At 35.8% G+C, this 16,111-nt stretch overlaps 1 protein-coding gene across 1 annotated transcript in view; it reads right to left on the reverse strand.

Moving 5' to 3' along the window:
• The window catches only part of MALRD1 (MAM and LDL receptor class A domain containing 1), a 670,416-nt gene that overhangs the window by 480,815 nt on the left and 173,490 nt on the right, over positions 1–16,111 (reverse strand). The gene's annotated exons all lie outside the window — the stretch shown is intronic.

A 16,111-nucleotide genomic window follows, 5' to 3' on the forward strand; every position in this document is an offset into this window, starting at 1 on the left:
ATCTTAGAGTTAAAAATAAAACTTCCCTTCTCAAGTCCTTACTTTCATACTTTTTTTGCATTTCTTTCACTTTTGTGTTAATGGCCTGTGTCTTAACATATTCTATTAAGCCTTGTGAAAACACATACTTTGTTTTCAGCCTGTTCAGAGAACCATCACTCCACCTCCTAGGCTTCTGAAGAAGCAGGCCCAAGCTTATTGTTATTACATATTTCTAAAACTAGGTGACCAAGAAAAATTGATACAATTCCAATCATACCTTTAAGTTAATAATCAGGTGTACTCTGTCCCCAGGGCAAGAGGTAAAGACCCAAGAGTGTTGGTTGTCTCATTGTGCAGCTGGATAAACAAATCTTAATGCTTGAAAATGTTCAACGGTTATTCTCACATTGATTGTTGATAACTATGTGTAACAACATGAAAAGAAAAAAAAATCAAAGAATTACATCTGAGGATAACATACAATCTCTAAGGGCAAGAACAGCACAAAAATTCTGCCTCAATTACTATTGAAATAATATATTTATCTTGTGAAGTCTACAGTGGCTGGTTGTAAAGGTTAGGCATTAGCAAACTTTTATAAAGACTTTTTAATGAAAAAGTTATGAAATACAGTTTTTAAAAGCTAAATACAGCCACACCAATTTCTCACATTCTCTGGGCTGCTTTAATGTTGCCATTAAAGAATTGATTTAGCTGTGACATAGATTCTATGTTCCATGGAGTCTACCATTCATAAAGATGTAATGTAAGGTAACAAAAATATAAATTGTGTGTGTAGAGGGGAGAAGTCAAGAGTATTTTTATGTGACAAAAGTTAAGTTGTTATCAGTTTAAAATAGTGTGTTATAAACATAGGACTTTGTACGTTAGCTTCACTAATGAGAAAGAAACAAATTACAGCAGATACACAAACAAAAACGGAAAAAGAAACAAAGCTTAGCACCACAGAAAATCACCAAACTACAGAGGTAAACAATAAGAAAGGAAGACCTGAACAAGTAATCTAAAAAACAATTAATGAAATGGTAGAAGGAAGTCCTAATTTATCAAAAATAAACCTGAATATAAGTGGATTAAACTCTAATTAAAATATATAAATTGGATAAATGGATTCAGATAGCAAAACCCCCCTATATGCTGCCTACATGATACTTACCTCACTATTAAAGACAACTAGACGGAAAGTGAAGAGATGGTAAAATATATTTTATGCAAACAAATGAAAAGCAAGCAGGAGTAGCCACAGTCATGGCAGATTTTTAAAGGCTTTAAGTAAAAAACTGTTTTAAAAAAAACAAAGAGTGTCACTGTATAATGATAAAGGGGCCAATTCAACAAGAGGACGTAACATATCTTAGGTGCAACTATATAGGTACCCAATACCAGAGCACCCAGATATATAAAGCAAATATTAGATTTAAAGGTAGAGATAGACTGCAATACAATATTAGTAGGAAACTTCAACACTCCACTTGAAAAATGGACAGATTATCAGAAGAGAAAATCAACCAAGAAATGACAGACTCAAACTATACCACAGACCAAATGGACCCAGCAGATAAAGAAGATCTCATCTGTTATGGTTTGGCTCTATATCCCCACCCAAATCTCATCTTGATTGCAGCTCCCATAATTCATACATGTTGTGGGAGGGAACCAGTGGGAGATAACTGAATCATGAGGGCAGCTTCCCCCATACTATTCTTGTGGTAGTGAATACGTCTCATAAGATCTGATGGTTTTATAAGGGGGAACCCTTTTCACTCGGTTCTCATTTCTATTTTGTTTGCCACTATGTAAGATGTGTCTTTCACCTTCCACCATGATTGTGAGACCTCCCCAGTTACATGGAACTATGAGTCCACTAAACCTTTTTCTCTGTAAATTACCCAGTCTCAGGTATGTCTTTATCAGCAGTATGAAAACGGACTAGTACATCATCCAACAGCTGCAGAATACACATTATTCTCAATTGTACACCAAACGTTCTCCAGGACCAATCATATATTAGGACACATAGTAAGTCTTAACAAATTTAAGAAGACAGATATCATATGAAGTATCTTTTCTGACTACAATGATATAAAGTCAGAAATCAACAACAGGAAAGCCCTTGGAAATTTTATAAAAACATGGAAATGAAATAGCATGCACCCAAGAAACCAATGGGTCTAATTAAGACATTAATAGGAAAATTTCAAAAGTCACTGAGACAAGTAAGAATGAAAATCCATCATACCTAAACCTTTGGAACATGGCAAAAGCAGTTCTAATAGAAAAGTGTAGTAGTAAAAGTGTACATCAAAAAAGAACAAAGATTTTCAAATTACACAGCAAAATTACACACTTCAAGTAACTAGAACATCAAGAACAAACTGAACCCAAACTTGGTAGAAGGAAGGAAATCATAAAGCTCACAGCAGATATAAATGAAACAGACACTAAAAAATATTTCAAAAGACAAAAAAAAAAAAAAAAAACCAAAGTGTAAAGGTAAAACTGACAAAACCTTTAGCTAAACTAAGACAAAAAGAGAGAAAATTCAAATAAATAAAAGATGAAAAAGGAGACATTACAACTGATACACTACAGAAATACAAGGGATTGAAAGATATTACTCTTAACTATATGCCAACAAATTTGATAATGTAGAATAAAAAGAATAAATTTCTGCACACATACAACTACCAAGATTAAATTGTGAAGAAATAGAACATCTGAACACATCAATAATGGGTTTGGAAATTGAATCAGTAATAAAACATCTTCCATCAAAACAACCACCACCACCACCACCACCACCACCACCACCCAGGACCTGATGGCGTCACTGCTGAATTCTACCAAACAGTTGAATACCAATTCTCCATAAATTTTTCCACAAAAGTAATGAGGAAGGAATACTACCATGCTCATTTTATAAGGCTCACAATACCCTGATTCTAAAACCAAAGACACACACAAAATGAAAATGATAGGCCAATATTCCAGAAGAACATAGACACAAAAATTCTCGACAAGATAATAGTAAACTGACTTCAACAGCACACTAAAAAGATTATTCACTATGATCAAGTGGGATTCATCCCAGGGATGGAAGGATTGTTTAATATGCACAAATCAGTAAATATGATATACCACCATAATAGAAAGAAAAACAAAAACAATGTGATCATTTCAATAGATGCAAGAAGAGCACTCGACAAAAGTCAACATTCCTTTATGATAAAAACTGTCAACAAAGTAGATATAGAAGGAGGGTACCTCAACACAATAAAGGCCATATGTGACAGAACCACAGCTAACATCATATTTATGGGGAAAAGTAAAATGCTTTTCCTCTATGATATGGAAGAAGACAAGGATGTCAACTTCCACCACTTCTATTTAGCATAGTACTGGAGGTCCTAGTCAGAGCAATTAGACAAAAGAAATAAATAAGAGGGATCCAAACTAGAAAGAAGGAAGTCAGATTGTCTCTGTTTGTAGAAAATATGATCATATATATCATATATGTGTCACATATGATATATATATGATCATATAGATATATATATAGATATATATATGAGCTCTCTTTCTCTCTTTAGGGTTCTTTCTATATACACTTATAGATATATAGAGTGAGAACCCTAAAGACTTTACCAAAAACTACTAGAAATAATAAACTCAGTAAAGTTGTAGGATACAAAATCAACACAGAAAATTCAGTGGTGTTTCTGTATGCTAATAGTGAATTACCTGAAAAACTCATCAAGAAAGGAATTCCATTTACAATAGCTACCAAGAAATCTGCAGATAAATTTAATCAAGGTGATGAAAGATCTCTACAATGAAAACTATAAAACACTGACGGAAAAAAAATTACAATAAACAAAAAATGGAAAGACACTATATACTAATGGATTGGAAGAACTGATACTGTTGAAATGATCATACTAACAAAATGTCCTAGAGATTCAATGCAATCTCCATCAAAATACCAATGAAATTCTTCACAGAAATAGAAAAAAAATTCCTAAAATTTGTATGAAACCAGAAAAGACCTGAAATAACCAAAGCAATCCTGTGCAAAAATAACAAAGCTGGAGGCACCACTCTACCTGACTTCAAAATATACTACAAAGCCATAGTAAGCAAAACAGCATGATACTGGCATAAAGCAAACACATAGACCAATGGAACAGAATATACAGCTCAGGAATAAATTCTCATACCTAAATTCAACTGATTTTCAAAAAAAGGAGTCAAGAGCACACATAGGGGTACAGACAGTCTCTTCATTAAATGGTACTGGGAAGACTGGATATCCACATGTGGGAGAATGAAATTAGACCTCTATCTTTTAACTTATACAAAAATCAACTCAAACTCAATTAAAGACCTAAATGTAAAATTCAAAACTATGAAAAACTACTGGAAGATAACATACAGGAAATTCTCCATGACTGGGTTGGACAAGAATTTTTTGAATGAGACGTCAAAAGCACAGGCAACAGAAGCAAAAATAGATAAATGGGGTTTCATCAAACTAAAAAGCTTTTGCACAGCAAAGGAAACTTAATATGAGTGAAGAGACAACTTACTTATAGAATGGGATACAATATTTGCAAACTATACATCTGCTAAGGAGTTAATGCCCAGATTATTTAAGAAACTTAAACAACTCAACAGCAAAAACATAAGTAACTTATTTAAAAAATGGGCCAAATTGGGAGGCTGAGGCAGGGAGATTCCCTGAGGCCAGGAGTTTGAGACCAGCCTGACCAATATGGTGAAATCCCTTCTCTACTAAAAATACAAAAATTTAGCCAAATGTGGTGGCATGTGCCTGTAATCCCAGCTACTCAAGAGGCTGACCCAGGAGAATTGCTTGAACCAGGGAGGTGGAGGTTGCGGTGCACCACTGCACTCCAACTTGGGCAACAGAGCAGGACTACATCTAAAAAAAAAGGGGGGGGGGGAACAAAATACACTAATAGACATGCCACAAGAGAAAATATAGAAATGACCAAAAGGAATAAAAAAAAATAATGTTCAACATCACTAACCATCAGGGAAATGCAAATCAAAACCACAATGAGATACCAGTTTACCCATTAGAATGGCTATTATCAAGAAGGCAAAATATAAAAGGAGTTGGCAAGGAAGTGGAGAAAAGAGAACCCTTACACATTGTTGATGGAATTGTAAACTAGTGCAACCATTAAGCAAAACTTTACAGAAGTTCATTAAAAAATAAAAAATAAAAAAAAATCATTTGATCACATAACCCAGCAATCCCACTACTGGGTATATATCCATAGGAAATGAAATCATTGTGTTTGAGAAATATTTGCACTCTCATGTTTACTGTAGCACTATTTCTAATAATCAGATATGGAATCAACCTATGTGTCTAAAAACAAATAAGTGAAGACCATGTATATATATATTTATATGTTATATATTTATAATTACATGTATATTATATGTTCTATTATATATTATATATAATTACATATTTATGAGTAATTTTATATATATATAAAATTATATATATATAGATACACACACAATGAAATACTATTCAGCCACAGAAATGAATGAAATTCTGCCAGCTGCAACAACATGGATGACCCTGTAGGATATAATGTTAAGTGAAATAAGCCAGACACAGAAAGCAAACACCGCATGATCTCCCTCATATGTGGAATCTTAAAAAAAAAAAAAAAAAGTTAATAGAGAAGTAGAGTAGAATAGTGGTTACCAAACAGTGAGGAAGAAGTGGGGAGGGGAAAATGGAGGAAGATTGGTTAACAGGTATGAAATCACAATTATATAGGAAGAATAAGTTGTAGTGTTCTTTGCACAGTAGTGTGTGACTATAGTTAAAAGTATTGTATATTACAAAGTATCTAGAAGAAAGGATTTTGAATTTTCTTATTACAAAGAAATGATAAATGCATGCGGTAATGTATATGCTAACTATCCTTATTGGATCATTATACAACATACATATTCATTGAAAAATCAAATTGTATCCCATAAATCTACATAATTACAATGTGAACATTTTAAAAAATAAAGTAATAAATTAAATAGCAATTTTTAAATGTTTTCAATCACCAATGCAAAGTTTAGGAGCTTTGTTCTTGACTCAGCCTTAAGACTGAAAACTAATGTATTAGAAATATTTGTAGATCCTCTCAATTTTGAAAGAATCCTAGCTAAACTATTGAAATATAAATATATTTTATGTAATATGCTCTTAGGTATATTCTTAGATGAACTCTGCTTTTAGATGAAGCTTATAAAAATGAAAAACATATCTGAAATAAAATTTTAAAGTATTTGGAAAATTACAGCTTAATCTATTAAAGACAAATTTTCTGTACAGTAACCTTCCTTTTTATGTGCTTTTGAAATGTGATATACAATTATTTTCCCTGATGTGAAGCAAAATATGGAAAGTTGGTATTTTATCTAGGAAGTTAACTTAGAAAGAAAGAGTGAGAGACAGAGGAATGAGGGAAGAAAAGAAGGCTGATTATGGGATACCTTATCAAGTTGCTTAATGCCGTATTGGAACCTAATAGGCCTTCGAAGGAGTCTTATTACATAATGCAAGACTTGTCAACTGGGAGGAGGAAAGGGCTTTATTTTTGACTGGTCACAGGTTGCCCCATGGGCATAAACTCTGCCAAGCTTCTAGGTTACACCTGCATGCGTATCCCACCTGGTTAAGCGAGAGGAGCCACAAACTGTGGGCCATTCCAGGTAAGCGTCATATCACACCCGCACCAATTAGTCAAAGCCTGGGTCAAAGCCTGTGCAGAACTGATTGCTACAGCAGAGGCTAAAATAAGAAATGGGGCTGAGAAAGTGAAAAGCAGTGCCCATATGTATCCAAAAACAGGTTGAAGATATCTTTAGGAAAGAACAGATAAATTTTTTTTATTCATACAATAAGAGATGCATATGAACACCTCGAGGAGTCACCCATTTCTACTGTCAGCCTTTGGGCTTCATAACTGAAATCATTCTTTCTTTGTAATCCAGTCCCACATTTTCAACTACCCCATACGTTTATTATCTTAAATGCTTTATACTTTTCCCCTAGACTTCAACCAATTTTTTCCTTTATTGTCCCAACCCACGGACTGTTATTTCCACTGTGATGTCCCACAGAAGCTTCAAGGGTTTGAAATAGCTAAAAAAGCAATGCATCTTTCTCCCTAAAACTCCCTCTCCCACTTCTAAATCTCAACTAATGGCTCCTCCTGTTATTCCCACCAGAATCCTGAATGATCCCTATTTCTCCTCATTCACTCCATACATGTAAATCTCATTAATGTTACTTTCTAGATATTTCATGAATCCTTTTCATTCTGTCTGTACTAGACTGTGTTCCCAGTTTAGACCCTGGTGGTTGGTGGTCTCTTACCTAGGTCTCTAACCTAGGGGTGTGTGTGTGTCCTGAGTATTTATTACTTCTGGCTTTTGTTCGTTGTTGAATATCCAGAATCTACAGGGAACTTAAAATAACCCAATTAAAAAATAGACAAAGGACATGAACAAACACTTCTCAAAATAACATATACAAATGGCCAACAAATACATGAAAAAATGCTTAGAATCACTAATCATCAGAAAAGTACAAATCAAAACACAATGAGATACCATCTCATACCAGTTGGAATGGCTATAATTAAAAAGTCAAAATACAACAGATGCCAGCAGGACTGTGGAGAAGAAATGTCTGTATATTTTTAGCTATAGCCCTACTTCAAATGTCTCCCCCTTACAGCCAAGACAGCAGCCTATCTAAAGAACGCTTACCTGATTGAAACCTTCAATGGCTCCCATGGCCTACAGGTCAATGCACTAATTCATGACTGTAACATCTGAGACATCCTTGATCTGGCTACTGGTCTAGCCCTCTCTGACTCAAGCTTTATAAGCCGTGCATTCTAGAACTTTTTAGTTGTTTCCCACGTCAGCATGCTACTTCCCATCCATGTAGATTTGCAGAGACCTTCTCATCTTTTTAATTCCCAACTCCCACTCTCAACATGGGCCATCTCCTACCCATGCTTCAAAACCTAAACAAAACAACACCTTCCGTGACACCACCATACGTAGTCAGATGCCATCCCCTTTGTATTGTAGTTATTTGCTTGTGTGTCTGTCTCACTTTGATCTCTTTAAAATGAACTCCAAGAGGGCAATGATCATCTACTATTTGTGTTAATATCTCCACCAAGTGGCATAGCGTCTGGAGTATAGTAGGAGCTCTTTTCAAGGAACAAAAGATTGTATCTATACCAATAGACATGAATTAGCACTTTTTTTTTTAAGATAAGCTCCCTTTGAACTAAGTCAATGTTTACAAGGGGAGTTATACTAAAAAGTTCACTTTTGCTGCTTACGTTTCATTTCTTTCAGGCAATTAATTCATTGTTATTATCAAATCGATACTTTTCATTGATATTGATTGAAAAGAAATAAACTAATGGCTATCTCTATTAGAGTACATTTGTTTATATCTATCAGTAAAATGTTAATTATCTGAAAGTCAATAATAAAATATAAACTGTGATCTTAAATGTTTTTAGGGCCTTGAAAATAGTTAGAATTCATGTCAGTATACAAAAAAAGATAAGGAGGGTATTTTTAAGATATGAAAAAAGTTTATTTTAGTTTCTTAATAGGGATTTTTGTGACCCTTACAACATGCAAGAATTATAGAGTTCAATTAATTATAATTTTTAAAATAGAATTTATAGTTTTAGAATTAGAAACAATTTACAGATCATTTTATTATTCTTTTGAAGAATCAGGTCATCAGAAGATCAAGGAACACCTATAAGGTCACTAGATCCCTTGATGGAAAAATTAAATTTTAGAATCCAGGTATTCTAACTCCTGTCTTGATACTATTTCTACTTTATTATGTTGCTTCCCAGGGCTTTAAAAAATTAAAAAGCTGGGAAATTACCTTTGCTTTGCATGTAGAACACCAAATATCAAACTCATCATAAAAGCATAACATGTATACATCAAAAACAAAACATAAAAACTTCATATTAAAACCATCTCAGAACAATCGAATATAATAGGGAAACCTTTTACAAAGGCAACACTCCCCCTTAAAAAAAAGGAACCAATTGGAGAAAAAAGAAATTCAGTATAAACATGTTGGAATATAACCTAATTCATTTTAATCCAATGCTTCAAATTGAAGCAAACTGGCACTAATGTTATTTTCCTTGATCATTACAATCTTGTTTTGCATTACATTATGCTATGCTTTGTATTAAACATAAAATCAATTTTTCATCTTAACACATGCTAGAAATACATGTTGGAAATCAGTAGAAAGTGTATTTGTTTCTAACTATTTTTTTTCTTTGAAAAAGGTTTGGAAAAAAAATCTTTTACGATTTTAAATTTTAATAACTTAAAGAATGTAATTTTTTATTTGTTTTTGAGATGGAGTTTCTCTCTTGTCACTTAGGCTGGAGTACAATGAGCGTGATCTCAGCTCACTGTAATCTCCACCTCCCAGGTTCAAATGATTCTCCTGTCTCAGCCTCCCGAGTAGCTGGGATGACAGACACTCTCCACCACACCTGGCTAATTTTTGTATTTCTAGTAGAGACGCGGTTTCATCATGCTGGCCAGGCTGTTCTCAAACTACTGACCTCAGGCGATCCGCCCACCTCAGCCTCCCAAGGAGCTGGGACTATAGGCATGAGCCACCGTACCCAGACAACTGAATGGTTTTTAACTCAGAGGATAAATGCTTGAGGCGATGGAAAAGCCATTCCTCATGATGGGATTATTTCACATTGCATGCCTGTATCCAAACATCTCATGTGCCCCACAAATATATACAGCCACTATGTACCCACAAAAATTTTATAAAATAATTAAAATATTTTAAAACTAAATTTTTTTTTAATTAAGCAATCATATTTAAATAAAATCATTCTTCCTCATTCCTCAGTCCTGGGATCTACCAGAAAGAATTAGAAACATCTTAAAGATTACAAAGTGTTAAACATAAGATGCTATTAAGTAAAAGTGTGAAGTGTGGAGGGGACAAGCTGGATGCCTGAACCATTTTGTTCTATCTCTAGGACAGTGAAAGAGCAAGAAGCAGGGTCAGGGTGGGGGGCACATATTCTGTTGGGCATTGTCACCACTATATTCGCTGAAATTCATCTGCATGCTTGTACGTGTACTTTTGATTCTGCCTGATATGCTGAAAATTATATGAAATTGTTCTCTATTCTTTAGGTAATTGTAACATAAGTGCTAATATTAAGCTTAGAATTTATATGAAATATTTATATCCATAACAAAACATTTCAGCTATTTCCTGGATAACAATCTCACTTCACCCTGCACAAAACATGCACGTAATCATGTTACTCTGCACCGGTTTGAGTCCAAAGAGACTTTTGTTTTTAAAATAATTTAGGTTAGTAGTTAAAACATGAACTTTGGGCCAGGCGTGGTGGCTCATGCCTGTAATCCTAGCACTTCGGGAGGCCAAGGCGGGCGGATGGCTTGAAGTCAGGAGTTGGAGACCAGCCTGGCCAACATGGTGAAACCCCATCTCTACTAAAAAAAATACAAAAATTAGGTGGCTGTGGTGGCAAGTGCCCATAATCCCAGCTACTTGGGAGGCTGAGGCAGGAGAATTGCTTGAGCCTGGGAAGTTGAGGTTGCAGTGAGCAGAGATCCCACCACTGCACTCCAAAAGAAACAACAAACAAAACAATTCGAGAGTCTCACTGAAAATCTTAACAACGTGCTTCTACTACTCATTGTTGTTTTAATTTTTATTTTGACCTGATTTTAGACTGATAGTAAAATGCGCAAATAACACAAAGTGCCCCCTATGTTCCTCACCCTGCTTCCCCTAATGCTAAATTTTCAGAGCCATCATTGTTTTCTCTATAAAAGAGCAGAATTCTCCTTTTAGAGATTTGGAAAGATTATTAAAATATAAGTTAGAAAATTCAGTACCTGGCACGTATAAAATATTAAATAAATATTAGCCATGCTTAATTATTTTGTTTTAAGTCTATATGACTCAAGTTTTGGTAGAAATATAGGCTAGGGAAAAAAGAAAAAAAACAGAAAGCGGGACTCTGTGATTCGACTTGGGCTTATAGAACAGACTGTACTAGTCTGTCCTCATGCTGCTAATAAAGTCATACCCAAGACTAGGTAATTCATAAAGGAAAGAGATTTAAAGAACTCACAGTTCCACATGGCTGGGAAGGCCTCACAATCATGGCAGAAGGCAAAAAAGAAGCAAAGGCACATCTTAAATGGTAGCAGAGTAGAAAGCCTGTGTAGGGAAACTCCCATTTTAAAACCATCAGATCTCATGAGACTTACTCACTACCACGAGAACAGGATGGGGGAAGCCAGCCCTATGATTCAATTGTCTCCACCTGGCTCCATCCTTGACATGTGGGGATAATTACAACTCAGGGTGAAATTTGGGTGGAGACACAGGCGAATCATATCAATGACTAATCAGGGTTATGCCCAGAACCTAATGAAAACCTGTCTGAGGCCAAGTTCTCTGTAAAGCAGACTTGAGAGAGACATTTGTGTAGAGAACATTTATTAGGTAACTTCCTAGGAACCAAGGACTGTGGGGGAAAGGGTGAATTGGATAAAGGGAGTTGAGATATGAGGCAGTCACAACAAATACCTCAGCTAATCTCAAGGGGGAGCTGAGAAGCTGGGGTGACCCTTCAGAGTTGCCCTAAGTTGAGGCAGGAATATAGAGTTTTAATACCTTTCATTGGCCACTCTTCAGATATGAGTTGTCCCCAAGGATGGACATCAGCTTGACAAGTTATTAATTCATTCTCCTGAGAATAAATTCTAGAGAGAATCAGCTGAGAGGCATGATCTGCCAACACTCCCAATAGCTAGGCAAACTTCAGTTTTGAGGGAGGATTTGGGTCACACACAGTAGTCTCCACAACCAATTATTCATGAGAAATTTTATGTAGGCAGAGCTAATTCATGGCCAGTGAATCAAAACTACATAATCTATTTGGTTAAGCAACAGAAACTAAAAACCATCATTCTGAGCAAACTGTTGCAAGGACAGAAAAGCAAACACCACATGTTCTCACTCATAGGTGGGAACTGAACAATGAGAACAGTTGGACACAGGTTGGGGAACATCACACACCGGGGCCTGTCGTGGGGTGGGGGAAGCAGGGAGGGATGGCATTAGGAGATATACCTAATGTAAATGACGAGTTAATGGGTGCAGCACACCAACATGGCACATGTATACATATGTAACAAACCTGCAAGTTGTGCACATGTACCCCAGAACTTAAAGTATAATAATAAAAAAGATAAAATAAAATCTATATATTGACACTCAATGTTTTTAATGCATTTCATATGTTTTGCCTTGCATTTGTTTATTTGCTTTTAAGAACCTTTAGAGAACAATAATTACTAACATAATATAGAGTAGCACATCACAGAGGTGGGAAGCTAACTTGCTCCCTCTTCCCAGAATCTGGAACAACTAAAAATCCTAAGCATTGTCAGCTTTGGTATCTGATATAGTTTGGATGTTTGTCCCCTTCAAATCTCATGTTAAAATGTGATCCCCAATGTTGGAGATAGATGCCTCCTGAACGGCTTGGTACTGCCCTCTTGGTAATGAATGAGTTCTCACCCTATGAGTTCATGCAAGATCTGGTTGTTTCAAAGAGACTGACACCTCCTCCCGGTCTCTCTTGCTTCCTCTCTCACCATGTGACACACTGGTTTCCCTTCACCTTCCACCACGACTGGAAGCCTCCTGAGGCCCTCCCTGGAAGCAGGTGCCAATACTATGCTTCACGTACAGCCTGCAGAACCAGGAGCCAAATAAACCTCATTTCTTTATAAATTACTGAGACTCAGGTTATTTCTTTATAACAATGCAAATGGGCTAACAAACTATCATTCATAGATAGTGTATTAGTCCATTCCCATGCCACTGATAAAGACATACCCAAGACTGGGTAATTTAAGTAAAAAGAGGTTTAATGAACTCACAGTTCCACATGGCTGAGGAGGCCTCAATTATAACAGAAGGTGAAAGGCACATCTTACATGGCAGCAGGCAAAGAGCGAATAAGAACCAAGTGAAAGGGGTTTCCCCTTATAAAACCATCAGATCTCATAAGACTTATTCACTACCACTAGAAGAGTATGGGGAAAACCATCCCCATGATTCAATTATCCTCCACCGGGTCCCTCCCACAACATGTGAATTATGGGAGCTACAATTCAAGATGAGATTTGGGTGGGGACACAGCCAAACCATATCAGACAGTAATAACTTTCAACTGAATGTAGCTAGGCTTTCTGTCAGTGGGCCATAGCAGTCTAGAGAATACTTTGAGAAACTCTGGGAACAGCAGATATAGAGGTTAGATCTAGAGATTTTGAACAAAGTTTAGTGTTGCAATGCATTGGTGACCATAGACAAAAGGTGTTTGTTGTTGTTATAGTTTGTTTTCTGTCTTGTTTTTCATCACGGGAGGACAAAAGGAAAAAAGGGGGGCAACGGTGAAGGGGAATGGAAAAAGACCTGCTTTTGTATGGGTGGAAGTTACTAAACAAGAGAATAAATTTGGATTACACAACAAATGCAAATCAAGTTAGAAACATGAAAGGCATGATTGAGGCCATGGTTCTAATAGAGATCAGTCAGTGGAACCAGAAGCATCCCACGCCCAGAGAGGCTGCAGAGCCATTGCCTTCTCTCCTGTCAATGCTAAATTAATGAAATGGAACTCACAGAAGCACTATGTAATTAAATATTCATGGGACACAAGCCAATTTTGAAAAAGTTTCATTGATCAGTGAAAATATCTTCTGTTGTAAATATCTCCTCAAAACATTTCAGGAAAAAAAATAAAGCTATAGTTTTCCTCTAGAAATATTTAACTTCATTACACCAGTTTACTTATTTTTTTACCTGATACATTCTGATATATTATTACATGGGTTAAAGATGTTCGATTCATGCCATTGTGGAAAGCACACATAATTTAGGCAATAATGCAAATTCTTTCCAAATTCTTTTATCGGTGTCACTTTATTTTTATTTCAAACACAATACAAAATTACAGGATGCTATCAAAGTGATGCTACAAAACCCCACTAAAATTTTTTGAATTCTTCAAATCACACACATACGCGCACACACACACACACCCCCCATACATGCATTCCCCATACAGGCCTTTTTTGTGGGGTCTGAGTAAATAACTGCCATTTTATTTTCAATTTTTCATTTTGAAATAAAGACTTACCAGAAAAGTTGCAAAAATACATGCCTTTTTGAAGTAAAGTCTTGAGAAAGTTGTTTGGTGTATTCTTTTTTTTTCTTTTTTGAGATGGAGTCTTGCTCTGTTGCCCAGGCTGGAGTAAAGTGGCAAAATCTCGGCTCACTGCAAGCTCCACCTCCCAGGTTCACGCCATTCCCCTGCCTCAGCTTCCCAAGTAGAAGTAGCTGGGACTACAGGCGCCCGTCACCACTCCCGGCTAATTTTTTTTTTTTTTTTAGTAGAAACGGGGTTTCACCGTGTTAGCCAGGATGGTTTCGATCTCCTGACCTTGTGATCCGCCTGCCTCGGCCTCCCAAAGTGCTGGGATTACAGGCGTGAGCCACAATGCCTGGCCTAGTGTATTCTTTATAGTAAAAAAAGAAATCACGTGTATATGCTGTGTATTAAAAGCATGCTAAGATTGTTAGACATGCGATTTCATCGAGACTCCAGTATAGAGCATAGCTGTAAGGACAGCCTAAGAGTGTTCTAATTGAAACATGTTGGAAGAAGATTCTAATTTCTTTCAACCCTTCTCAAGTTTGCACTCAGCAGATTTCCACTCTATAAAAGTAACTCCTGCTCTGCAACTAATCTTCACAGATAAGCTCCAAACATATTTACAGCTCCATTTAAGTATAATGTACACACAGTAAAATTCAGCCTTTTAAATGTGCAATTTAATGGGTTATGGCGGATGAGTATCATCATTTGACCACAATCATGATCAAGATACAGAAAATCTGCATCATCACAAAATGTTTTCTTTTGCTGTTTTGCATTTGATCTTTTCTCCATTCCTGAACACAGGCAACCGCTAATCTGCTTCTGTTGCTACAGTTTGCATTTGCTAGAGTATCTTATTAGTGCAATGATACATTGGTGTCTTTGATGGCTAGCTTCTTTCACTGAGCATAATGCTTTTGAGATTCATTTATATTGCTGTTGTATCAGTTTACTCCTTTTTATTGTTGAGTGGTACTACATCTATGGACTTGCCACAACTGGTTTATCCATTTACAAGTTGATGGATACATCTGCTATGAACTTCAAGGATGAGGCTTGGCATAGATATGTTTTTATCTATTTTGAGTCACAGTGGAGTTATTTAGCCATACGATCAGTACTAAGTTTAATGTTAAAAGAAACTACCAAACTGCTTTCCAAAATGTCTGTACCGTTTTGAAGTCCCACCAGCCAGGTGTGAATAGCAATTCTTCACATCGTGTGGTATGGTCAGTTCTGCTCATGTCAGCCACTCCAGTGGGTGTACAGTGGTACCTCAATGTGGTTTTAACTTGCATTTCCCTGATGACAAGTAATGTTAAGTATCTTTTCATCTGCATATTGGGCATCATCTCTTTTTAAATTAAAATGTCTGTACAAATATTTGGCCCATTTAGGTCAAAATAATACGTTAAATGAGTTGTGTTTTGTTCTTTAGTTTTTTACTTATGTGTACATTCTAGATACAAGTTCTTTGTCAGACATATTTAAAATTATTCTGTCCCAATTTGTGGTTTGCCTTTTCATTTTTTGATGCTATGTTTTAAATTGCAAAAGTTTTAATTTGATGAAGTCCAACTTACTATTTTTTTCTATTTTCATCTATTCTTTTCTTATCTAAAAATGTTTTAGCTATAGTAAGAGTATTAAAAATTTTTCCTATTTAGTAAGCTTTATACTTTTTATATTTACATTATGTATATGATACATGTTGAGTTAATCTGAGGATATGGTGTGAGGTA

The sequence above is a fragment of the Theropithecus gelada genome, chromosome 9 (assembly GCF_003255815.1).
Source record: "Theropithecus gelada isolate Dixy chromosome 9, Tgel_1.0, whole genome shotgun sequence".
NCBI classification, from domain to species: Eukaryota; Metazoa; Chordata; class Mammalia; order Primates; family Cercopithecidae; genus Theropithecus; species Theropithecus gelada.